This window comes from Mauremys mutica, chromosome 5, assembly GCF_020497125.1.
Source record: "Mauremys mutica isolate MM-2020 ecotype Southern chromosome 5, ASM2049712v1, whole genome shotgun sequence".
Taxonomy (NCBI): Eukaryota; Metazoa; Chordata; order Testudines; family Geoemydidae; genus Mauremys; species Mauremys mutica.
The window spans coordinates 105,903,793-105,930,036 of NC_059076.1; the positions used below are offsets into that span (position 1 = coordinate 105,903,793).

Sequence of the window (26,244 nt, forward strand, 5' to 3'; positions counted from 1 at the left end):
GCATTGCACTGGTCTCTGCACATGCTACACATTTCCATCCCTCGCTCCAGCCGCTGCCTCCCTCCGTGCTTTTCAACGCATCCGGAAAACTTAATGCGTGCCCTTGTGGGAGGGGTGAGGCGAAAAAGCTTTTAACCTCCCCGCCATAAACTTTACTCGGCTTCCTGTGCGTGAAAACATTTGCACAGCACAGCCTCTCCCTCCCACAGCATCGTGTCTCATGGGCACACTGCTACCGCGGTCTGGTTTGCTGGGGAGCCTGTTTCAAACGAATAAGCGGGTTCTTTCTCTTGCCCTGTGCAACCTGCCCCATGCGCGCGCGCGCACCCCCCCCCCCGGGTGTATTATCCCCCCACGCTCTCTCCTCCCCCTTCACGTGCAATGTCTCCGAGTGTGCAATGCCTGCCTGCTCGGGAGCGCAGCGTCCTTCACAGCGGATTGGTTCCTCTTTCGGAGCGGAGGTAACAGCCCCCCCCCCCCACCCTTCTCTCCCCTAGGCGGGCGGCCGGCGTGGGAAATGGATCTGACGTGCTCTGCATGGTGGATGGGCAGCGCTGCCTTTGGGCGTCGTGCCCTGGGTACGCGGCGAGGAGAAGGAAGTCGGGTCCACGTTGTGTGTGCTGCCCGTTTGTCTGGGGGGAGAAGGAATCGGAGCCCCTTGCTTCCGCTCCCCGTCTCGTACCCCAGCTCGGTAGCGTTAGGTCCCCACCACTTGTTGTGGCCACTGCCTCACTCTCCGCAGGACCGAGCCGGCTAGTTCAGGCGGTGGAGATTTGCCCCTTTGGCCAAGACTGATGAGCGAGGGAGCCCCCCCGCCGCGACACATTTGGGGGTTGAGTCTAGGGAAGTGGGATCGCATGTGTCATGGGCTGCAATTAATAAAATAGCCCAAGAGGCTGGCGACCGCACTCAAAGAAGCAACTGAGAGCTTGTGTCTTTAAAGGGAACATCTCATCATACTGTCGAGAAGGGAGCTTGTGTGGGGACTAACGTCCATCTGACATTTCTAGCCTTTATTATGCACGGGAAATCCCTTTAAAGCCATCACTGGGCTTTTCTCTCCTCTCCCCTGTAGCTCCAGGGTTCCCTCTGCGGTAGCTTACAGATTGTGTAATTGTATCTGTTGATTAGAATAGTTAAAGTCCTTTGGTAAATATGCAAATATAATGAATCTTTAGCTTATTGCAATTTCTCGGCGGAGCCCGATTTCATCTTTCGTGCCTACCAACTCTCCGCTGGAGTTGGCTATTTTCCTCCTCCTCCCCCCCAGCACAATTTGTTTTTTTGCAGTTCGGGAATGTCGATGTCACACTGGAAAATAGCATTTAGGATCAGTAATGGAGTCCAGTCTCGAAGAAAAGAGACCAAATAAAGGGGGGGGGCAGTACCCGGAAAATAAAGTAGGTCCTGAAGGCAGAATCTCAGGTGGGTTTTCACTGAAAGGAGGTGGCATAGTCACAATAATATAAGGAAAAGGTTAAATACAGTAAACATGATAGCCAATTCTAGGGAAAAATATAAAGCAGTTAAAGCAGTTTGACGGGAAAGGAGAAACTGACTCAAGAACTCCACCAAGGGACAAACAGATGAAATGACACCACAACGGCACCAAATCTGTGTTGACCTTTCATCTTTTAAAAGTGTCTTGCTGATTTTTTTTTTCATTTTTGTCCTGGTCTCCCACCTCCCTTCCTTCAACACCCTCTCCCCCTTCCAAAGCTTCCTTAGTTTGTTAAAGTGAATATACTAGGAGCATAGTTGGGTTGGGTTGGAACAAATGCTGATACTTGCCAGTGTCTTTCACAGCCTTGAAACCATGTTTGCAGTATAGTGACATGTAATAGACCGAAGTGATTAAATTATTCATTGCAATAATAGCCTTTGTGATGGACAGTAAAAACTTAAGAATTTAAATAAGGAAACCAGTGATTTCCTTTTAAACAGCTTATAATTGCTTGCTTTCTTGGCTATTTAATTGGGCACTAGCCAAACATAAAGCAGCTTGTTTAAATCAGACAATTCTCTACCATTGTATGTTATACTCTGGAAAGACTAGGGTTAAAAAAATATTACTAGATAGAACAATAATTGTTGGCTGTTTGCAATAGGGAATAGGTAGCTGTAGTTAAACTGTGTAAGTGTTTAATTAAAACTTTACATCCCTGGGACAACATTTGAACTTGTCTTATTAAAAGGAATAAAAAATGGTTTTCATCCAGGGATGATCCCATTGCCCTTTCTGAATTTCAGATTTATAGAGGTTGCTTTGAGATTTAGAATAACATTTAGCAAAATGTGGTTTCCCAGTCTATTTGTGTTTAGCAAGATTTTGACAGTTCATATTATTATTCTTTACAAATCACAGTGATTTAGCCTGAAGATAATTTTCTAAATAAAAATCTTTCCATATAGTATTGGTTTTAAAATATCATCCATAGAGAGACAGTGAACTTTGCCTATTTGAAAAAAAGGAGGTCTAATTTGTTTAGCTAGGCTGCAAGAGATATAGGTAGATTTACTTTAAAATCTCAAGGCCATTAGTAAAAGCTTTTTTTTTTTTTTTTTTTTTACTGTAAATGGGTTTACGTAGTGGGCCAGATTTTGCCTTGATTTACACTTCTTATGCACCCCATTGACTTCACTGGAGTTGCAAGGGCTGAATTTGGCCCATAATTTTATATTCTTATTTGTAATTAAACTACATTTCCATTCCTGGAAATCCAAAATAGGTTATAGGAAAAGGACATTGAAGAGGACAAATCAGAGTGATGCAAACCTATAAGTATCTCCATGTCAAAACTGGAAGAGATTTCAGAATTATTAGTACTCTACATATGAAATAAAGCATAAGGACATATCAAGGAGATAAACAAAGTAGGATTCAAATAAAATACCAGAGACTAAAATATAATTTTGGAGAAACAGAATGAAAAAAGGTAATTTTTTCATAAAAATAATAAATGGGGACAGTTTGCATATATGCTAATACCACTACCATAGGAATACTTCACAGTGTTGCTGTCATTTTTGGAAAGAACTTAGATAATGTAGGTCCTTTGATGAAATAATCTATCGTATGTTGCTATGATACTGATCTTATCAGTCAGAAATGAATATTAAAGTTTCAAAATTACTTGATCATCTTATAATGATTTGCATGGCATTTATAGCAGTCAAAGGAGTTTCCTTATTTGTAAGTAGATATATTATGCTTTTCATTGTCAATTTTTTTAGAATGTGGATTTTCACAAGAACTAATAACCATTCAATTTACTAGCACTATTCAACATTTGGAATATTTTTTTAAGTAGGTGACAGAAATGTGCATCAGTATCCTAAACATATTGGAGTAAAACAACAGCAGAGCACTCTGAATTTTTTTAAAGTCAGATACACTCTGATGATTTTCCCGTGCTGTCTCAGAATCCAGGATTATCTAACAAAGCTTTTGTAAATGACAAAATAAATAATTGTGTAAGATCACAAATTGTAACATACTACAGGTGCAAACATATCAATTACAAATGCATTTTCAAATGTTTAAAAATCAATTCACTTCTTTCACTTGCTCATTGAGGTTTGAGTTTAGGATTCTATGTTTCCCTAAAAAATGATGCCAAATACAAAAGGTATATTATGGGCAAAATATTGCATGACTGACCCACATATGAAGTCCCATTAATAGGGCCCTACCAAATTCATGGTCCATTTTGGTCAATTTAACATGGATTTTATAGGATTTTAAAAATAGGAAATTTCATGATTTCAGCTATTTAAATCTGAAATGTCATGGTGTTGTAATTGTAGGGGTCCTGACCCAAAAAGGAGTTGTGGGGGGGTCACAAAGTTATTGGGGAGGGGGAGGGGAGGTACTGGTACCCTTACTTCTGTGCTGCTGCTGACGGCAGTACTGCCTTCAGAGCTGGGCAGCTAGAGAGTGGTGGCTGTTGGCCGGGAGTCCAGCTCTGAAGGCAGAGCCAGCGGCAGTGCAGGAGTAAGGATGTGATCCTTACTTCTGTGCTGCTGCTAGTGGGGCACTGCTTTCAGAGCTGGGCGCCCAGCCAACAGTCGCTGGTCTCCGGCTGCCAAGCTCTGAAGGCAGTGCAGAAGGCAATACCATGACCTCACTAAAATAATCTTGTAACCTCCCTGCAACTCCCTTTTGGGCAGGACCCCTAGTTTGAGAAACACTGGTCTCCCCTGTGAAAACTGTATAGTATAGGATAAAAGCACACTAAAGATCAGATTTCATTGGGGGAGACCAGATTTCACAGTCCATGACACATTTTTCATAGCCGTGAATTTGGTAAGGCCCTGCCCATTAACTTCATTGGGACTTCTTGGGGTGAGCAAGGCAAGGGGAGTTTGTCTGAAGGGAGGAGGAACTGTTTTTTTTTTCCAGGCAATATTTTGAAGTTTTCTGCCTGTGACCATACCACTAATGTCTGAAAGTATTAAGATGATCTTCATACTGGGGGTCCAGATCCTAATTTTTGGCATGGATCTTCTTGTAAATTAGTAATTATAATAATATCTAGAAATTAGACATCATTTTCATCAGTAGATTTCAAAGCATTTTACAAAGGAGGTAAGTATCATTATGCCCATGAGAAAGACAGAACTGAAGTGATTTGCCCAAGGTCACCCAGAAAGCCAGAGGCAAAGCAGGGAATGAAACCCAGATCTCCTGTGTCACTCCACTGTTCTATCCATTAGCCCACACTGTCTTCCACTGCTATGCTTGCTTAATATATCGTGTGTTCTCTTTAAGATCTCTCTTTGGAGATCTTTATTCCACTAAAAATATATATATATATAATGGTCACAATTGATTTAAAAAAATATTTTTAAAGTTTCTACTGGTTTGAGAAATATTTCCTATCCTTAAATGGAGAATGCCACTAGAACCAATAACATTTCTTAGCATGGCAGAAAATGTTAGAGTGCAGTTGTTCCTTGTGGCTCCCATGTGGAAGACTAGCAGTGCCAGTCTAGTATGTAGAAGAGTGAATGGGGATAGAACAAGCTGCCTCATAAAGAAAAAAAATAGGGAGCAGGATGGAGAATTTAGTGAGGAAGCATCTAGGAGACTTTTCCTCTTTAATTGATGAACAGTTGGAAAGGCCAACAGTGCAAAGAGGGTCAGTCCAAGGAAGGTTCAGAGCAAATTGGGGTTCAGAAGAGCTCTGTGCACAAAGAAAAGGCCTGCACCAGGAAACCTGAGGGGAAACAGAAGACGTTACTATGATTATTCCAGTCTTATTGCAATAACGTTATTCTCAAGTGACATTTCTACCAGCTATCTTTTACATCCAGAATCGAACACAAACACTGTAAGATCATTTGTCTCTACTCCCGCTGCAGGGCTTCTCAACCTAATGTATGCCCAAGGCTTTCAGTTTTGTATTCCATAATTTTATTGTCTTCTTGAGAGGCTGCAAATAGTTTTGCTGTGAGTGAAAGTTTTTCTTTGTTTGTTTCAAATTAGACTGGCATATCATAAAACTTCTTGTCTGATGTCCTGTTGTATCCCATGCGGTGCTTAATTTACGATCAATATAATTCAGGATGGCAGCAAAAGATTTGGCATGTCTGCCTGAATCCACTGTGTCTGTTGCCTGTTGGATAGAAGAAAAAATATCCCCAAAAAGATAGCATCTCTACAGAGAGGGGGGAAAGGGGGGCTTTGATTTTAAAATTCTAATGCTGTTACAGACAGCCAGTTTATATACAGTACTATGTTTGCTGGACTCCACTCTCCTGTGAATGGTCTCTTCAATATGTGTTATTGGCTGTGCTCTTATTTTATTTTTAGGCCTACACCTATTTTTCCCTTACTTATTTGGGAACTTTAGGGGTCTCCCTTCGCTTTCTCTTTACAAAAATATTGTAGTTCACCTGTCAAAAATAATTATTGCTCTTCTCCTGAAATAAGGGAAATATAAACATACTTTTCTTGCTGTAAATTAAGAAAGCAAATATGACAACAAGAGAAAAAAGTTCAAGTAAGGCCAAATTGTTAATTGCTTCTTAGACAGCTTGGCTGCGGTCTTCAGTGATCAAAACTACTTTACTATGTGTCTTATAACCCTATATTCTGCTTCACTGTTCATATGGGAACTCCAATATTAGAACCATTAAGGACTAGATTGTCACAACCCTTATTTAGCCATGCAGTGGAATAAGGGAGAGTAAGGTCCTGACCTTACTCCTGTGTTTGGCCCTAATCAGAATGTGACTGCAAACAATAGGGAGAGCAAGGGCAACTCACCTGATGGCACTGGCTATTAACAGGTATGCAAGGACACAAGAGAGAGAGAGGGGGGCAGGGAGTGTGAGGGACCCTGGTTCTGCCCCTATTCAAGGCCTGATTAAAGCATAAACCTATGCCTGGGACCCAAAGTTCCCAAGTGATTTGATCAGAACCTCAGCTTTAATTTGAAATGAAGTAAATTTCTAGCCATTGTGGTTAAGAAGAAAAGTTTGAAAAAATGGTCTCAGTGTAAATGATGTAGTGACATCTGCCCAAGTCTGCAGACAATAGATACAATAGCTCTGAGGGGTGAACTCCCCCATTCATCTCAGTTGGGTATAAACTACACCCAGAAGTAGTGAGGGGCCCTGCCAATAGCACCCTGAAATAGGATTCTGTGTATGTCAAGAAAAAAGTGCAGCAGGCCCATCCCACTCACCCAAATAGATTCACTCTGGTTACTGAGGTAAGTACTGGACTCCCTGACTGCCACTTTTGCCTCTCCATGAGGGTGAGAGGGTCACTGTTGCTGCTCTTGGGAAAGAAGGAGGCTCAAGGCTGCTGCCCCTGCAGCTCTGGGAGGTGTTCCCCTTGTAGGGTGACCAGACAGCAAATGTGAAAAATCGGGACAGGGGGTGGGGGATAATAGGAGCCTATATAAGAAAAAAGACCCCAAAAGCACGATTGTCCCTATAAAATCAGGACATCTGGTCACCCTATCCCCCTGCTATCAAAATTCCAATTGCGGGATTATTATGGGTCAGAGCCAAAAGGGTAGGCCCATGGGGGAGTTATACATTGCCCCTTATGCTGAGTGGATTGTAAATGTACAAAAAAATCCTCGAATGAGTCCCCTACTACCTCCATTCCTCCTTCCCTCTTTCCCCTGCACAGTGCACACACTTTAAAATATCTGGTTTAACTCTCTATTAACTTATTTCCAAATTTTCTGGGACTCATCCCTCAGTTACTTTTATAGCACACTTCAACAGTAATAAATACTGTACATAGTGTTTACGACCTACAATATATCCAGAGGAAGAGAGATACTTACTGATAAGTTTACACATTTTTCTTCTTCTGATAGAAGGCCGACATATCTTCCTGTGTGTTCATTGTGTGAGCTGCTCTTCAACAAATTAAAAATCGTCCAGGACCAGGCAGGACATAACTGCAATCCATGTGCTTTCAAGAACACACAGAGCAACCAAAGGTGTACACCTCTCTTTGCATTGTAAGATCATGAAGAAAGGAGACATGCAATGTAATAAAATAGGAAGATCGCAGCAGCTAGTTGATACGTAAGGATTTGGGGTCTGATTCAAAGCCCATGCAAGTCAGTGGGAGTCTTTCCATTAACTTCAATGGGCTTTGCACCAGGCCCACAGTGACTGAATGATAGACAAAGCTTGCAGGACGATCACAATCACAAACCTGAAAACAATAAATGAAGTTAATTTTAATAAAATAAATAAAATTAAATCATTTGGAGTATAAACATTACTTTATGATTTTTCTATTGGGATGACATTTATTTGCTTCAAGGATGCCTTTATAAAGCCAGCCCATTGCCCTGGTAGCATCATTGTCCATTGACTAAGACCCAAGATGTGCATTCACTGAGAGTAGCTACCTACCGTATGCAGTATCCATTACTTTCACAACTAAGTGCTTCACAAGCAGAGAAGGAGTGTGAGAGAGATGGTAGGTAGACAGAGGGCAACTTCAGGATCAAAAGAAGAGGGGTCTTGGCAAAAGGGAAGTAATATCTCTAGAGAATGTCAATAATTAGGTAGGTTGAAACAGAAGGGAAGGGAGGAGAGAAAGATGCATAGCTGTGGCATTTAAGGAGGACAGAATTATCCAAAATGGCAAGGATCAACTAAAACAAGGAGGGAGGGGTCACTAGCAGAAAGGATGAGGCTGAATGCACAGAGAAGATGCACAGGTTTTCATGCTAAGGCAAGAGAAGAACCAAGATGGAAATTAGTCCAAGACACAATTGTGTGAGTGAGAGAAGGAGGTTCCATTCTCAATTATTTAGCATAAAAGGGTGTGTCTTGAAAATCCATCCAAACGTGACAAATTTATAAGTCTTTGAAAAATCTCAGTTTACACATGCTCTGTAGAGAAGTCTTAGATTTTAGTAGCTATATTCCCCAAAGATTCTATCCACAGTGGGTCAGCCCATTCCGGAGCTGGTAAGGACTTTCTCTGCAATTATAGTTCTGACATGTTGCAGGCAGGGTTGGGTCCAGGGACCTAAACTGTGAGAAGGGAGCCTATCTCTCCTGTACACTCAATGACACCCCCCCCATCCCCTCCCTCAGTTGGGCTCAGGCAGCACAGAGGAGGAAGCTGCCTAATTTCCTGATCTGAATGACGAGGGGACAAAAGACGGGGAGGAGGAAATGGGAAGAGTAGGTTGGGACAAGGAGTCTGGGGGATGAGACTAGGACAGAGGCTGGTTGTGGGGGATAAGGAAACTGGAGCTGGGAGTTGTGGGTGAGGAGACTGAGACTGGTTGGACAAGGACACTAAGGCCTGGTCTACACTAGGACTTTAAATCGAATTTAGCAGCGTTAATTCGGATTAACCGCTCAACCGTCCACACCAGGAAGCCGTTTAATTCGACCTTGAGGGCTCTTTAGTTCGAATTCGGTACTCCACCCCGACGAGGGGAGTAGCGCTAAATTCGACATGGCTATCTCGAATTAGGCTAGGTGTGGATGCAAATCGAACTTAGTAGCTCCAGGAGCTATCCCACAGTGCACCACTCTGTTGATGCTCTGGACAGCAGTCCAAGCTTGGATTCTCTGACCAGCCACACAGGAAATGACCCGGGAAAATTTGAATTCCTTTTCCTGTCTGGGCACTTTGAATCTGATGTCCTGGTTGGACATCGGGGCGAGCTCAGCAGCACCTGCAACGATGCAGAGCTCTCCAGCAGAGGAGTCCATGCAATCCCAGAATAGAAAGAGGTCCCCAGCATGGACAGACTGGGAAGTCCTGGATCTGATCGCTGTGTGGGGTGATGAGTCTGTGCTTCCGGAGCTGCGCTCCAACAAACGGAATGCAAAGACCTACGAGAAGGTCTCCAAAGCCATGGCACTCAGAGGATACAGCCGGGATACAACGCAGTGCCGCGTGAAAATCAAGGACCTGAGACAAGGCTACCAAAAAGTCAGAGCGGCAAACGGACGCTCCGGAGCCCAGCCCCAGACATGCCGCTTCTACGAGGCACTGCATGCCATTCTAGGTGGGTCTGCCACCACTGCCCCACCAGTGACCGTGGACTCTGAGGATGGCATAGTGTCGACGGGCAGTTCCTCGGCGATGTTCGCCAATGTGGAAGATGAGGAAGGGTTTGTGGAGGACGACGCAGGCGACAGCGCTTACAATACCGCTTTCCCCGACAGCCAGGATCTCTTCATCACCCTCACAGAGATCCCCTACCAACCCTCCCCGGCCGTTAACCCGGACTCAGAATCAGGGGAAGGATCAGTCGGTAAGTGCTATAAACATGGAAACATTTATTTTTTAAAAAACAGGAATGAAAACTATATGAAAACTATATAAAAAGTTTTCCATATAAAACTATATAAAAAGAAGGTCCACACATATAGGGATGGAACAGAAATCCTCTTGGGACACTTCCATGAAGCTCTTGTAGAGGTGCTCGAAAAGCCTCCGCAGGAGGTTCCTGGGGAGAGGTGCCTTATTTGGTGCTCCGTGGAAGCACACTCTTCCGCGCCAGTCCATCCTAACGTACAGCGGAATCATTGCCTCCACCAGCATGGCAGCATACGGTCCTGGTCTGTGCAGGGATTCTCGCAGCATCCTCTCTCTCTCTCTCCGAGTGACTCGCCTCAGGGTAATCTCGTTCGGCGACTGCTGCGTCTAATTAGGGCAATTAGTGTACTGTTACTATTGTGAATGCTTGACTTTTACTTTGCATAGCAATGACCTTCGTTTAACAGCCACGTGTTGGAGGCCGTAGAGGAAAAGCATACAGTGATCTTTCCCGGGCACAGCCGCGAGGGGCTGGAACAGGGTCAGACTTTATGCTTTCCAGATTGCCTTCAGCGGGAGGGCACAGCTATCCATTAACTGTTAAGCAGCCTATAGTGTAGGGCTTACCAGGCCTGGCTGCTACACGGATTCAGCTGTACCGCCCCGCTTGTCCGATCTCCTGTGCAAGACCGCAGCCAATGAAAGCGTATTCCGAAATCTCGAACTTGTCCTGAGAGCTCGTGAGACTAGGTGCCCTGTATGGTCTTGTTCACAGAAACTGAGTAGACTGTGTTCAGTGTTCGCAAACATGTATCTTTTCAAGGAAATCACTTCCTTTTTCCCATCACACAGCTGCGGCTCTTTCACGAACTGCCCCGGCATCCCCCTCACAGAGGCTGGCGCAGATTAGGCGGCAAAAGAAAAAGACTAGGGACGACATGTTCTCGGAACTGATGGCCTGCTCCAGAGCCGAGGCGGCCGAGCAGAGACAGTGGAGGGAGACCCTATATCAGCACCAGTGCTCACACAGCGAACGGGAGGACAGGTGGCGGCAGGAAGACCAGCAGGCGACTCAAACGCTGCTTGGGCTAATGAGGGAGCAAACGGACACGCTCCAGCGCCTTGTAGATGTTCTGCAGGACCGCAGGCAGGAGGAGAGAGCCCCCCTGCACTGTATCTGCAACCGCCATCCCCCGCCACAAAGTCCTGTCCCCCCCTCACCCAAAGTAACAAGAAGGAGGGGCGCTAGGGGCCGTGAAAACTGTCACTGCACCCCAGCAGAGCGCTCATGTACCACACAGCTGTCATGCCATAAATTTTGAGAAGTGCTTCCCTTCCTGGATCACCCAGTCCCAAATCCAAGTTTCATCCCCCCACTGTGTAGTTGAGTATTAAAAGTAGTTTGTTGTTATTCACTGTTTCCGTCACGTTTTTCTTGTCAGAAGACTTTGTGTGAAGGGGGGGGAGGGGTTTTTTAATTGCATAGGACAGCCTCCATTACCAGGGTACAGACTTGGGGGCAGGATCAACAGCAGGACACACACAGACTGCAGTCACTAGGCACCAGGGTCAGTCTGGGAGGTGTATGCTGCCCCGGGTCAGTCTTGTAGTGTAGACGTACCCTAAGACTGGGAACTGGAAACGGGGGATTGGAAGTCACACATGGGGGGAGACAGGTTGGATGTGGAGCCTGGGGGGAGAATGAGACTGGGTGAGGAGACTGAATAAGAACTAGGGGACGGGGGAAGAACTTGAGGAGCCAGTGTGCAGGGAAAGAACTGGGAGTGATTGGATAAAGGGTGAAGTAGCTGGGGAAGGGGAAAACAAGGAGCCCAGTGATGGAGGTTGGGACTGAAAGCCAGTGGAGGGAGGGAAACAGGTGAGGGGAGATGTCTGGAGGCTACGGAGGGGGAAAGAGATATATTGAAGCCAGGAGGGGGGAAATTGGGGATGGCTGGGCATGTAAATAGGAAATGGGAATGTGATGAGAGACTAGGACTTACTGGGCATGAGAAACCTGTGAGGTGGTGACTGGCACCGGGTAGGGTTCAAGAATATTTCTGGGACCAGAAATCAGGAGAAGAGAGACCGGGACAAGAACAGTTTGGAAGGGAGGGGGCAAAAGAGGTTATGGTGGGAGGAACAGACAGAAGACTCTGCCCACTAGAGCTCACTGACCTCCACAGTCTGGAATGAAACCAACAATTCCTTAATTTCACCATTTCTTGTCTGTCAGCAAACATTTGTGAAACCCACTGGAAAAGTGCTGCTCTCCATTTGGATGATGACCCACTATTACTGTCAGGTACTCAATTAGTTCAAATAGCAGAGATCTGTGTGGTGGATCTAAAGTTTCCAGCACTGTTGATGATAAACATGGATATCAATACGATGACATATGATAGAATTTCTGTTTTTTCAGTATGTTTAAAAAAAAACCTAGGCGCTTCCACATAAAACTATGTTAAAAGAACATTATTATTGCAAAGTCAATCACTCAAAAGAAATACCAGAATTATGGATGACTGGGCATCTTTTAATGTATTTTTGTGTTTGTAATTATTTATTTAGCTTACAATCCATAGTGCTTAATAGACGGATGAAAGACAGGATCCCTGCCCTAAAGGGTATAAAAATCTAAACTGAGATGCAATTTTGGATACAAGGACTGGAGGAGGGGAAAACAGAAGATAAAGGTAAATCCAATGAGCTTTAATAGGTGACATAGACGTTCCCAAGGGTTTTGGTGTTTTATACACTTTTTACTAAATGTACGATACAGTTTCTTAAGGGGAATGCCTAGGGTTTATAGGTTTCACAGAAGAAGTGTGATTTGGAGGAGGGAGTGTGAAGATGACGATGGTGGTGTGGCAGACCAGAGCATGAAGTGAATTTCAAGCAAAGGGTATTGTACTGAGAAAGGCACAAAGACAAGAGTGGGAGAGGAACACTGGAATGGAGGAGCTATTGCACTTTTCACTCTGGCCCACGGATTTTCAATCTTCTCCCAAAATGAGCTGGCCTTGACTCCACTGTCACTGTTCTTTGTGGCTGCACCCAACAATCCATTGCTGGATGTGGTAACAGCAAGAAACAGCACTGTGGTGCTGATGGATGGAGGGTGGTGGGTAGCAACTGCAGGATTTGGTCATGGGGACCTGTGTGGTGCTGTTGGGAATATACTCCATGCTGAGGGGTGAGCAATGCTGAAGGTGGAGAGATGCTGGGTGGAAGGTTGAGGGAGTGCTGTGTGGGAGATATTAAATAGTAGGGTACTAGAGTTTGCTGCAGGTTTTAAGGATTGTTTAGTAGGGTGAGGGATGAGGCCTGGGTACTGCAAATGTGGGGACTGGGCAGCTGAGTCTAGACTATACATTTACCTTCCTTCATTGTCTTCTTTTAGAGCTCTCCAGTTTGTAGTCATTCAGCAACTGGAGTCTGACTAGAATATATACTTTTAATATATGCTCAGTAACTCATTATAAACAGCTTTGTTTTTAACTAGTAAGTAGGGGTAATCTGCCTCTACCCTCCATTTGAGCCCACTCAAGGGTGAAAGCATCTTTACTTTTCTTCAGGCAAGTTGAAAGTTAAAGTTCTGAACCTGCAAACCTTTTCTCATGTGAGTAGTGCTTATTGACCATGCATGTAGTCCCATTCAAATCATAACTCGGGTTCTCTGTGAGACCTGAGTTGCTGACTAGAAAAACTCTGACTTCTAGATTAAACCTGGGACTAACCAGTCACAAAACACTGCTTTAAAACAATCCTTTCTTCTTTCTGAGGAAAAAAAGCTTTTCAATTGCTACTCTTGACCCCCTTGTAAAATGCTCAGATTCCAGTTGCTGACTGAAAACTACAGTTTCTAAAAACACCCTGCTCTCACAGTTGATTTACCAAGAATTGAGACGTCTGTACATTGAAAAAGCATAGATGCCTAAAACAGGACACATTTCCATTTTAAATAAGGATGTGAGAGATAACCAACCTGTCAGATTTGCTGTACATTTATAGTAAGGCAAGAAGCCCACTGGATTATGATATCCTGCTCCCTCTTGAGAAGGCCTTGTTCCCTCTCTTCTGTCTCTAAGTAGAGCCCTCTAGTCTTTAGAAAAACTCCCAAATACTATTTTAAAGGCATTCTAGAGCCAACTGGTTATACGTGTTAAAAATGTCTTATAAAATCATGAGACCTTCTTTCATTTTAATGTGGTTAATGAATATGGTTGCAAGACTTTAAAACCCTCTGGTGCCTAGCAGTAGACTTGAAGAATATTCTATTTAAAGACAGTGCAGTTTATAAAGGGGTTTAAATCTCATATTTTCTTCATTACGTACCCTCATATTGTCTTATTAATACCTCTCTTGGAGAATTACAACTCAGCTCCCACTCTTAGTGCTTAGCCAGAATCAGTAAGAGCAGAAAGCAACTGATGGTTCAGCAATTTCACTCTGCTGCTGTTCCTGGGGAAATACACAGTACAGTCCTCCACTGCTGATGGGAGAGTACTGTGATGATATTTAAATTCTCACCAGACACTGTAGCTGGCAAAGCATCACATATGTGTCTGGCCTTTACCACCTAGCACTTTCCCAACAAGGGATTATACTGAGATCGACAAGAATTGCATCAGTTTCAATCTGTAGCTAGGATCTGGGAAGGGCTATGCTCAGAAATAGCAGCACAGATGCAATCCTGGGGAGTAGGAGGAAGCAAAAGAGCAGGGGAAAAAGAAGAGTGACAAAAGGAGGTGAAACTGTACAACTTGTTTGAGTCCCTCATTCCCTGAATGAGCAGGGGCTAGGAACTCTGGGGGGTACACTTACCCAGTAAGGGGAAGCATTGCTCTCTAGACACTCCTTCTGGCCAACTCAACTACTAGTAATTGACAGTTTATGAAAGGAGCCAGGTCCCAGCCATTCTCAATCAGTGGGAGGGTTACAGTGTTGTGGGATGTAGAAGTGGGGAAGGAACTAAATGAGGATCCTCAAAGACAGCCCCCCCTCACACACACACAAAAAGAAGGGCGGGGGGCTCAAACAAAAAAATGGAAGAGACTGAAACAAAGAGGAGGAGGCAAAAGGTACAACACAGTGAAAGAGGCTGGCAGAGGGTGGGTATTGGAGTAGGAGAAGAGAAATATGGCAGAGGGTGGGTATTGGAGTAGGAGAAGAGGAATATGGCAGAGGGTGGGTATTGGAGTAGGAGAAGAGGAATATGGCAGAGGGTGGGTATTGGAGTAGGAGAAGAGGAATATGGCAGAGGGTGGGTATTGGAGTAGGAGAAGAGGAATATGGCAGAGGGTGGGTATTGGAGTAGGAGAAGAGGAATATGGCAGAGGGTGGGTATTGGAGTAGGAGAAGAGGAATATGGCAGAGGGTGGGTATTGGAGTAGAAGAAGAGGAATATGGCAGAGGGTGGGTATTGGAGTAGGAGAAGAGGAATATGGCAGAGGGTGGGTATTGGAGTAGGAGAAGAGGAATATGGCAGAGGGTGGGTATTGGAGTAGGAGAAGAGGAATATGGCAGAGGGTGGGTATTGGAGTAGAAGAAGAGGAATACACCAGTAGACTATTTACACTAGAAATAAAAGTCATTGCAGGTTTCAAGACCCACAGTGAATCTTTGTACCAGGTCCATGGCACCATTCCATCTGCTTTATGCTGCTTGGTAGCACAAGGAAGCTAGTAACCTGGTGGATCTCCCCTGAGGTAGCTAGGTGGCCCAGAACTGCCCTCAGAGGCCCCGGGGTAGGAGTATAGGTAAGAGAAAGGAGCTACATCCAGAATACCACTGTGCTCCAGCTATCACTGGCTGTTGGAACATTCCTGGCTGTCGGATATAATTTGCAGCATCCTTGAGGGTGTCCTAAATTATGATGGTGGTCAGGATGGTACCCTGCCAGCCCCAGGATCACTGATATGCAAAAGTGAGATGAATTCTCCTTTGAGCCTTTCCACCCAGTTAAGCTAAGTGTATTTTGACTGCAACTGAGGACTGACACACATGTCCACACACAAAAAAGCTGTTGACACTCCACAGGCCTTGGCAGTACCACTGTGAGATCATCTTCCTGGAGCCTGTACTGGTTCACTGCACACTCATGCAATATAGGAACAACAGGCATTACAGCTGCAGAATTGCACCTGGTCCTCCTAACTCCACCCCACAATGCTGCGTTCACCCCCTGCAGCACCTTTCATTTCCCTTCCCCAAAGAAAGTAGGTCTAACACCACCTGAGCTAACTCTCAGTTCAGTTTCAACAATGCTCTTAAAACGGGCAGAGCACACTGAATACAATACAGTAATTTTAAAATATATTTTAACAGAAGAGAACTTTCAGATGGACCCTGTGAGAATGATGGTTCTGCCATCTGGGAAATGCAAAACAATAGACTTCATTACCTCACCAATTTGGAGATCATGTACAGTTCTGTTGAGATGCAAAAGTGTCACTTGGAGGCTTTCTGAGTGGAAAACTTATGCACACGAATACTCTCTGTAGTCATATTTCCCCCTGTTCTCCAGTAGGTGGTGGTAGAGAGTTCCTTCCCTATAGAGCTTCTGTTTATCTGGCATTCTAGGTAATCAGCTTAGCAAGCTCATGGCCATTCTTATTCCTGTTCACCAGAAGTTGGTGGCAGAAAGATCCTTTCCCTCTAGAGTTCTGATCCACTCCTTCCCCTGTTCACCAACAGATGGTGAGCTGCTTACCCTTTATAGCTTCAGGCCACATAGTTTACATATTAATACAAATATCTCTGATAATGAAAAGGAAGGAAGAAAATATAAAATATGACAAAGTCACTAAACTGCTTCTGTATCTAATGCTTTATAATGTTTTCTAGGTTGTGCCAAAACCTCTTGAAGATGAATAGCTTTGTGTGCTAAGTATGAATGATCAGAAGCAGCTGCTTTGGTGAGAGTTTCCTCTGTCACTTTCTTTTTCTTTTTATTCCTGATGCACTAAAGTTGTAACAAATTTTGTTGGGAAAGATTGTATTGAATACAGAATATAGAAAACCTCTTACACTTCCCACTGATTGAGATAAAAAAAATCAGATTTCTGATCACAATAGAGCTTATTTCAAATCTCATCATTAGAGTGACAACACAAGTAATTCAGAAAGTAGTTGTGCTAGTTTTTGAGACAGGTTGTCTCACTGGATTTCTTAGTTTCAGTAATTCCTCTTCCCCCTTCAAATCAACCAGATGGTACAGTAAACGTGGTGAATTTTTTATATGGATCTAGACCTTAAGATGCATAAAATATAAACTAGTTTCTTATTTCTTCCATTTTTAAAAAAGATGCTTCTATCTTGACATTGCCAAACAAAGAAATAGTATTATCAAAAATATTCCTGAAAGGAATCTTCTTGTGTAATTATTATAGTGGGTGCCTGGAAGAAGAAGCCTTGTTTTCCATAATTCTCCCTTAGCCTCAGGGAATGCGAATTAGGCTTGAAGTCTCTAAATTCTATTCCCGCTTCCTGCACTAACAGATCTTAATAATTATTTGCACTTTACCATTCTTATTTAGTGGGGAGGAATATTTGGCTGCATATTTTCTATAGAGAGAGAAGCTGATTTAAAAGGAAATTGAAAAAGAAGGTACCCGCAGCAGGAATGGAGCTTTCAGGCTCTGCTGGAGGGAGTGGTTTACTAATCTAAACATAGTGGAAATGTTTACTTTCCCTGAGCCAGTGATTTAAATCAAGGCAGAGTTGGCTCATACCTTCATCAAGATGGAAACACTGATATCACTGTAGTTTTATGTGTAGATTTTTCAGATCAGACCTCAAAAACTGAAGCTGCATTGGCTGTGTTAAGACATCACAAATAGAGCTATGTAAATAACTGATTTTTTTTTTGGTTCAGTGGCTGAACCAGAACGTTAACAAAAATAGTTTGGGGTTGATCTGGAATGGAAATGATCCAGTAAACCAAAAAAGTAAAATAAAGAAATAAAGAAATACATAAAGTAATTAATTAATTTCAGGTCACATGAAACATTTAGTTCAACCTGAAACAATATGTTTTGTTTTATTTGAATATTTTTAACCTTTTAAAAAAATAAAATTGAACTGAAGTTCAAAGAGAAAAATCATTTTGAATAAAAAGTCAAAATATTAAACTTCAAAATTGCTCAAATGAAATGTTTTATTTTTTTTAGAATTTTTTGGTTTGGTTTGGTTTCTGACAGCTTTGTTTTGGCAGCTCTCTAAAATTCACAAAATATTTTGGTCAATCCAAATCTGCATTTTTGGCTGAAAAAAGTTTTGGTTGAAAAATTGTGCCCAGCCATTGTCACAAAGTCCTGAGGTGCTTCTGAAGAGCAGAGGCTTGCACTGGTGTCATTGTATAAACATTCCCTTCCCCACACTGTTATGCAGCATCCTGAGTACAAACCAACAGAAATTCAAAGCCATGAGGACTTCTTTGAAGGTTTATGTCCCTTCCCACTCTCATCCTTCTTTTTTCATTAAGAAAACCCTTGAATATGAAATGCAAAAGATCTACATTCATGCTATGTTAAAGCTGCAAGGCTAAATACACTAAAATGCCATAAACACCAACATTTATGCGCAGCCTTAACGCTGACCCTCATGTGGGTGCATTTGGACACATTCTTTAATTACATAATCAATCTCATACCATTTCTTAAATACCATATATCATACTTTTTTCTACCAGCTTAGATACATATATAGCATCCATTAATATTACTCCATGTATTTCAGACAAAATCAAGAAAAGTCATTTATCTGAAAATACACACACTATGTACAAACCATACTTGGAAATCATAATGACCTGAAAAAGGTGAAAATGTTTTGGCATACAGGGTTAGTACATTAACCCTTCCAAAACCTACATCACTATTAGCTGTGCTTCATGAGTTCATCTTAATGCAAACACACTGTCACTATTTAATACACTTAAATAATACCTGGAAACAAACCATTTTTAAGTCAAGGTTTGGAAATGTCCAGTTCTCAATTTATCTGCATTTGTGTTTTTAGAAACTGATAACTTTCCCCAGAACTTTCACTTTTCTCTGAGATGTAATTCATTAATACTGTAGGTTAGTATGTATTGGTAAACTGAATCAGAAGTTCTAATCTGAATATAATTAGGAATTTTTTATATGAAGCATCCAATGACCCAAAACTAATTCTCCAGATGGGGTAAATTAGTGGACAATGCTTTCTCCAAGAAAAGAAATTAACAAGCACAGATAAATTTTCTCTTTCCAAAACATGTCTGCAAATCATCACTAGAGGGATAATATTAGCAGTGAGGATTACAGTAATTCCATGGAGGAAATAAAACTATTCCTTTAAATACTATTAAAACACAATTTTTGTGTGTGGGGGGGAGGGGAGCTAGCTTTCAGCCTTCTGAGAGAGTTCAGAGAATATTTCTACCCAAAGAAGGCAATATGTCCAGCTTATAGTGGTTGTCAAACATATTGCCTGATATTTTTCTATATCCAGCTCACATGCCCTTCATGTCAAGCACAGCATAAAGATGCAGTTACCCTAGTAGAGTAGGTTTTATTCCCATGAGGTGGAGCAACTTCTCTTGATTTATATGTGTCTCCTGATCTGCTTTGCTCTCTAGATCGTATAGGCTTTCTTTCCCTACAACATGGATGAAGAGGGATGAATAATGCTGCTGATTTTTGGTTCCTTTGAGGTAAATTCTGGCAGCTCTCTAAACATCTAACTAGTTTCAAGTTATCTCCTTTTTATGTGAGGGATTTTTATAAAATGAAAGGAAAACTAATTCTTGGACCTTAGACATAAATAATGCTGTTTTCTGTAATGCCACCTTATCCTTATGAAATACCGCATACAATACTTGTTATAAAAATAAGAGTCCCCAGTTCAGATAGGTATCAGGATTTTCATTTCTGTTGGCAGAAAGTGTAATGTATCCATTTCAAAAAACCAAACAATTCAGAAATCCCATAACATGAAAATAACATTAAGGTTTCCAAGTGAAGCACTCATAGGTCAAGAAATGCCCCACGATTTTAATTCAGCCCCTTGTGTGTTTGCCTTTTGATACAGTCTTTAATTAAATGATTACATACTTTTTCTTCCACAGGATGCCTGCTAATTCAATGCACATTCTTAACTCTGAGAGACAGTGCTCAGTGAATGAGACAGCTGTTCAATATATTTATCCTCACTGCTAAGTTTGTGACCTTATGCTTTGTACACTGTGCAGTACATAAACCCTAGATGAAATGAGAAGACTCCTGTGCATATGTGCTTCGTTTATTACACACAGTTCAACTTCTAGAATGAATAAGGCATGAGTGCTACAGCTTCATTCCCTCAACTACTTTGTCTCATTCCACAAGAACCTTTGTATATTATATGAAAGGAAGCAGAGTTCCTTTGCAGCCCCTTCATTCCACACACATCAGATCATATTTCACATGCACCTACAAATTAAAAATGAAATTCCATTCCACTTGCTTAGGAATGCAGTGCAACTGCAATAGAATGGTGACAGCTTAAAAGGGAATTTTTACTCCTCTTACATAGGTAGCATTTGCATTGCCAATGGAACACTAGCAAATCATTAGTGTGTTACGTGAAAAAAAGCCAGGTATATGCACAATCGTCAGTTCGGAACCTTATATAACTTGTTCAGAGCCATTTTTCACAGGACCATCAAAAAGCACATCTGTGACCTAGGAACTATGTCCCTGCCAAACTTCAAATTTCTACCACCTCGTGTGGATGCACAAAATTTCCACTGCCACCCCTGAACTCTCTCTCACACACAGCCTCTCCCACCTCGTCCTACCCTGTCATATACCTTGTGTTTTATTGAAGACAATCTGAGTGGCAAAATCTATCACTTCTCAAATATTTGTTCAGCCCTTTAGGTTTAGAATAGTTCTGACTTTTCCATTTTGAAATGTTTCTCTGTTACTACTAAGAAAATCAGATATAACACCAGGAGACCCTTTTCTACTGAAGCTTGTTCTTCAAAGAGGTGGGTATTGTTTTCAAAGCCTCTTATTTGTGTGTCCTCCGATACAGTAAGAACCTCAGTGTTGGCTTTGTGATTACACATCTGATAATTTCCAACATACATTTTTGACGTTGTCTTTTCCCATACTTTTGCCAAAACCTCTAGCTTGTTTCTTGTTTTGTCCAGTCATCACCGCCTTTTCCAAAAGTCTCCTCAGAAAGTTTATCTCCCTCAAAAATAACAGAAAATAGCAGCTGATTGGCATGGCTATTCATCTTCTGTGGTCTGAATCATAACTACCATTTGATATATTAGCTTTGTAGAAATTAACTAGTGCTACTGGGGAAAAAGGAAGTCTGGTAGTAGGAATTAGTGAACATGCCATTACGAATTCTCTCTCTCTCTTTTTCTTATACAGAAGAAAGCATTTTCTGAGTATCAGAAGGATCATTGGCTCTTGTCTTTGAAGAACTGGATTTGAAATATTAAATACTCTGGAAGGGCTTCTCTGTTTATCTTTTTATACTATATTCTTCATAGTATTATTGGAGCAGCCTTGCTTGTTAATATCATATGAACCTTCAGATTTCTTCAGTAAGGCACTGAGTTCCCATGCATTCTGTTTTGGTGCCTCTCTGTCATGTAATAAAGAGTGAAATGAAGAATGGAATTATGACATACTCTCATCGGTACTTGACAAACATAGCCATCTGGTACGTACATATTTCACCACTTTGCCTATTTTTGTATCACAGACTACCATGTATTACTTGGGAATCTTCTTTTACTTTGGTACTTTTGTCATAGTAAAAAATAAATGTTGAGAATCATACATTCTGCATTAATGAGACACCTTTTTCATAGTCTATTCAGCTGCTAAAAGAGTGATTTGGCAAGAATTTTAAGTTGCTTGCACTGAAGGATTATGCTATAAATATGAAATTTTAAAGAATTGCTAAATCCATCTTGTTGCTTGCATGATTTGATCAGTGTCCAACTACATCTTTTCCAATGGATTATTACAATTTTAAAATGTCTTTACCATTGCCTCTCCTCTTAACTCTACAGTGCTCAGACCTTCTGAAAATCAGTCAATTTTTGTTTAGGTGCCTACATATAAATGTAGAAGCCTAACTTTAGAGACCCAGATTTGACAATTTGGACTATAAAATATACATAAAAATTGTAGAAACAAAACATTCCTAGAATTAAGATATATGAAATAAATTAACACCTTTCAACAGCTGTTTTATGTAAAACTGCAAAGTGGAAGCACATTATAAAGATGCAAATGAAAAGGGGCACTAAAGATAAAAATCACATTTAAAGATAATCCTTACCTGTGTTACTAAGGATTCTTTAGATTAAGACATACACATATGTGCACACACACTGTTTACTTTTTGCATCTTTTCATTCAGACAGTGAAACAAGTCTGGTAAATTACTCCTTTTGTTCATGTTCAATTTTGCTTGCATCTAGCAATTCAGCTTTGCAGGGAAATGTTTTAATAAGTAAAAAATACTTTTTATTGATTCAAAAAATACTCTGAAGCATTTCTATTCATTCTATATACATTTTCATAATTCCTCCTCTAGAGAAACAGTGTCATTTCAAAAACACAGATATCTGCTTATTTAGGGCTATAGTAGAACTTCAGAATTACGAACACCTCAAGAATGGAGTTTGTTCCTAACTCTGAAATGTTCAGTATCTTCTTTGCTGCTTCTGAAATGTTCGTATCTCTTAACAAAACATTATGGCTGTTCTTTCAAAAGTTTACAACTGAGCATTGACTTAATACAGCTTTGCAACTTTACTGTGCAGAAGAAAAATGCTGCTTTTAACCATCTTAATTTAAATGAAACAAGCACAGAAACAGTTTCCTTTTACCTTGTCAGATCATTTTTTTTAAACTTTCCCTTTATTTGCTTAGTAGTTTATGTTTAACACAATACTGTACAGTATTTGGGGTTTGTTTGTTTTTTGGTCTCTGCTGCCTGATTGCATACTTCTTGTTCCAAATGAGGTCCATCAGTTCGTAATTCTGGTGTTCGTAACTCTGAGGTTCTACTGTACATTGTCTCTCTCGGACACATCCCTAGTAAAGGAAGGTGAGTAGCTCCTCCACACTAGGGGCATCCCAGGGAAGGAATTGTGGCTCTAGGAAGCCTCAGTCAATACTCTGTTTGCCCTTTGCCTTAAAGGAGATAGAAATTTCCTACTGCCCTATGCCAGCAGCAGATTGCAACCCTCCATCCCACTCTTGCACTGGCTCAGCCATGCTGGACGGTGAACAGGGATGTAACCAAGGCCCTATCATCTCTACTCCTCCCCACCTATCTGCTTTGGTGAGAGAGTGTCAGATGGTGTGTAGCATCTACTTACTCCTGCTCACTGTTTTATCAATGTGCGGTGTTGGTAGTTTGGTTCTTACTCACCCTTTCTCCTCCGCGCAAGCATGTCACCCAAGTCTCAATCTAACCCTTATAAAGTAAATTTATTCCAAAGATCTCCAAGTGCTTTACCAAGGCTGGAAAGTATGACTAAAGCCAAGGCAAGCAGACATTGAAGCAGTGCTTCAAAACCCCAAAGGTGTTCTCCTCTGAGCTGTAGCTCAAAAGTCTGGTCTAACCCATTTCCCCTACATTGCACATTGCAGCAGCTGATGGGGCTGCTAGCGCACTTTCATACTGAATTTACATTGACAGACATGAGCTGTGTTTTGATTCATGGCTTTTCATAACAGTGAAGATAGATGGCGCAAAGGCAGAGGCAAGAGATTTTTTAAATCTGCCAGACTGGAGCAGGGAATATGGATCAACTTCCCATTGAAGTCAAAAGCTTTGTCACCAGCCTATGCAATAAAAAAGTCTTGAAAATCAAAGTTTCTGATGAAAATGCTGACAAACTCCTAATAACAGTGTCAGAAGAATCTAAGTATCAAAGAGAATGTAGATGAAATCTGCATGCTCTGGGTATGTCTCTTCCTCTGTCCCTCTATGTGCAAGGGGGTTAGATTGCTATTTTGCTACGTCTCCCTCATTGGCTATGCCCATAAATAGAGAATTAAACTAAAGGATTAGCCTCAAAATAGATTACACTTCAGAGTCTTTGCAAAAAACAGTAGTCAGATAAGTAGGAAATTAGTCTATTCTCCAGGCATCCTCTGTGACAGGATTGGAAGGGAACTGATAACACCCCATTGAACAAAGTCAGTGCTTTTGAAACCATTGGAAAGAGCTTCCTGACAAGGAAGGAAGTTTTAGAGATGTGAGCTGCTATACCAGATAAGAAGTTTGTTGAAACACAAAACCTATTTCGCTTGTAGCTGAGAATTTACCAATGTTGCCTGTAGTGCTGAGTAACATTGATAATATAGCAGCATCCAACAGTCACATTATAGTTCAACTTTACAAGTCTGTACATATTTTCATTACAACCAACATTTATCAGACATTTGCAAATCAGCTGTTCAAATTGAATGGGCAAAGCAATGTGGAAAAAATAAATCATCACATCAGTACTTATCTTCTCTAATATCCCACAAAATCCATCTGAAACTCTATCTTTGCTTGGAAATTGTCCTCTTACTGACAACAACTGTCAGCAACTGGTCCTCCTGAATCAGGGTTTAGCTGCCAGGGAAGACAGGAGAAAATGTTTTTTGACACCATTATAGCAAGGGTGATTGGTTTTGCGGTAGAATTCACATTTTCAAAAATTTGTTGAATTGTCCTGTGTACACTGGCAACTAAACTGGTTCCAACAACAGTTAAGCAACAATTCACTGAGGTCAGTTCTTAGTGCATATGGGGCAAAACAATTTAGCAGGTCTGGTAGACTTTGAATTTCATGCAATCAAAGGTTTTCTAGACTCAGAAGAACACAGTGCCTTCTGGGATTTTTCTAAGTGCTCCAGATTGCTCATGATTTATTGACAGTAGACAAACTTGTTGAGACTACATGAGGGAATTGGCAGTAATGATGCACTGCAAATATTTTAACAAGGAGTTCCCACACAAACTTCATACATGGATCTTCTGTCAGTGATCAATAACAGAGTTGAAATCCAGCTTGCAAATCAGAGAGCAGAAATTTGCCCTTAGTTCATAATGTGAAGTAATCTGCCATGGCCACTTATAAAATATTAATCATAATAATGGAATGGCTCAACTGTCAATGTTTAAAATCAACTATACTTTTTAAAAGTGATATCAATATTGCTATCATATCAGATTAATACTACTGACTAACATAGAATTTCATGTCAGAGATAGTATCAGAGGGGTAGCCGTGTTAGTCTGTAAAAGCAGCAAAGAGTCCTGTGGCACCTTTTAGACTAACAGATGTATTGGAGCATGAGCTTTCGTGGGTGAATACCCACTTCATCGGATGCATGTCGTTTTAAGTGCAGAGGTTTACCCTTGAATTCCTGATATCCATGCACATGCCTAACCTTAATCTTATTTTGGCAGCCTGGTATCACACCCTTATTTATTGTCTTTTATTTTTTATTTTTTTAAATTTGGACTTGCCGTATTCACCCATGAAAGCTCATGCTCCAATATGTCTGTTAGTCTATAAGGTGCCACAGGACTCTTTGCTGCTTATGTCTGAGATAAGCATCTCCACACTGCAGATGGACAAAATATAATCATAACATCTTTAAGAAAACAGTGTGATGAATACAAAATGTGACCCCATCAACCCCTGATTGACCCTATGTGCTGGAAGAGAGAAGAAGGATGAGCATGAACTCCATGAGATTCTCCAACCTTATCAACTCTCCTGCCCTCCTCTCATTTTAAGGGAAGAATTTTAACAACTGCTAAGAATATGCTTCAGCTCATTACATGCCTAATATCCCATTAAGAGGGGAACTACTATTTCAAGGTCCACCTCTCCTCCAGAGAACCACCATGACAACTAAGATCATGCAGTATATTGTCTCTAATACAATCCAGGTATCAACAGAAGAAGCCTGATGAAAGTTAGGCCTTTCAATAGTAATGGCAATGCACTGGAGTATGCTCCATAAGATGAGGAAGAGCCTTATCCTCATTATAGGATGAAATTAATTAAGGGCAAATGCAAAGTTTTCCACTTAGGAAGGAACAATCAGTTGCACACATATACAATGGGAAATGACTGCTTAGGAAGGAGTAATGTGGAAAGGGATTTGGGGGTTATAGTGGATCACAAGCTAAATATGAGTGAATAGTGTAATACTGTTGCAAAAAAAGCAAGCATCATTCTGGGATGTATTCGCAGGAGTGCTGTAAGCAAGACACAAGAAGTAATTCTTCCAATCTACTCCACACTGATTAGGCCTCAGCTGGAGTATTGTGTCCATTTCTGAGTGCTACATTTCAGGAAAGATGTGGACAAATTGGAGAAAGTCCAGAGAAGAGCAGCACAAATAATTAAAGATCTAGAAAACATGACTTTGAGGGAAGATTGAAAACATTGGGTTCATTTA

General features: G+C 41.5%; 1 long non-coding RNA gene across 1 annotated transcript; it reads left to right on the top strand.

Annotated features, from left to right (window-relative positions):
* Positions 1 to 341: 341 nt before the first annotated feature.
* On the top strand, positions 342 to 21,548 carry LOC123371706. Its single transcript, XR_006579913.1, has 5 exons — positions 342 to 461; positions 12,338 to 12,462; positions 16,616 to 16,686; positions 19,392 to 19,466; positions 19,881 to 21,548. It is a non-coding gene; the product is annotated as an uncharacterized LOC123371706 (long non-coding RNA).
* Positions 21,549 to 26,244: the final 4,696 nt, after the last annotated feature.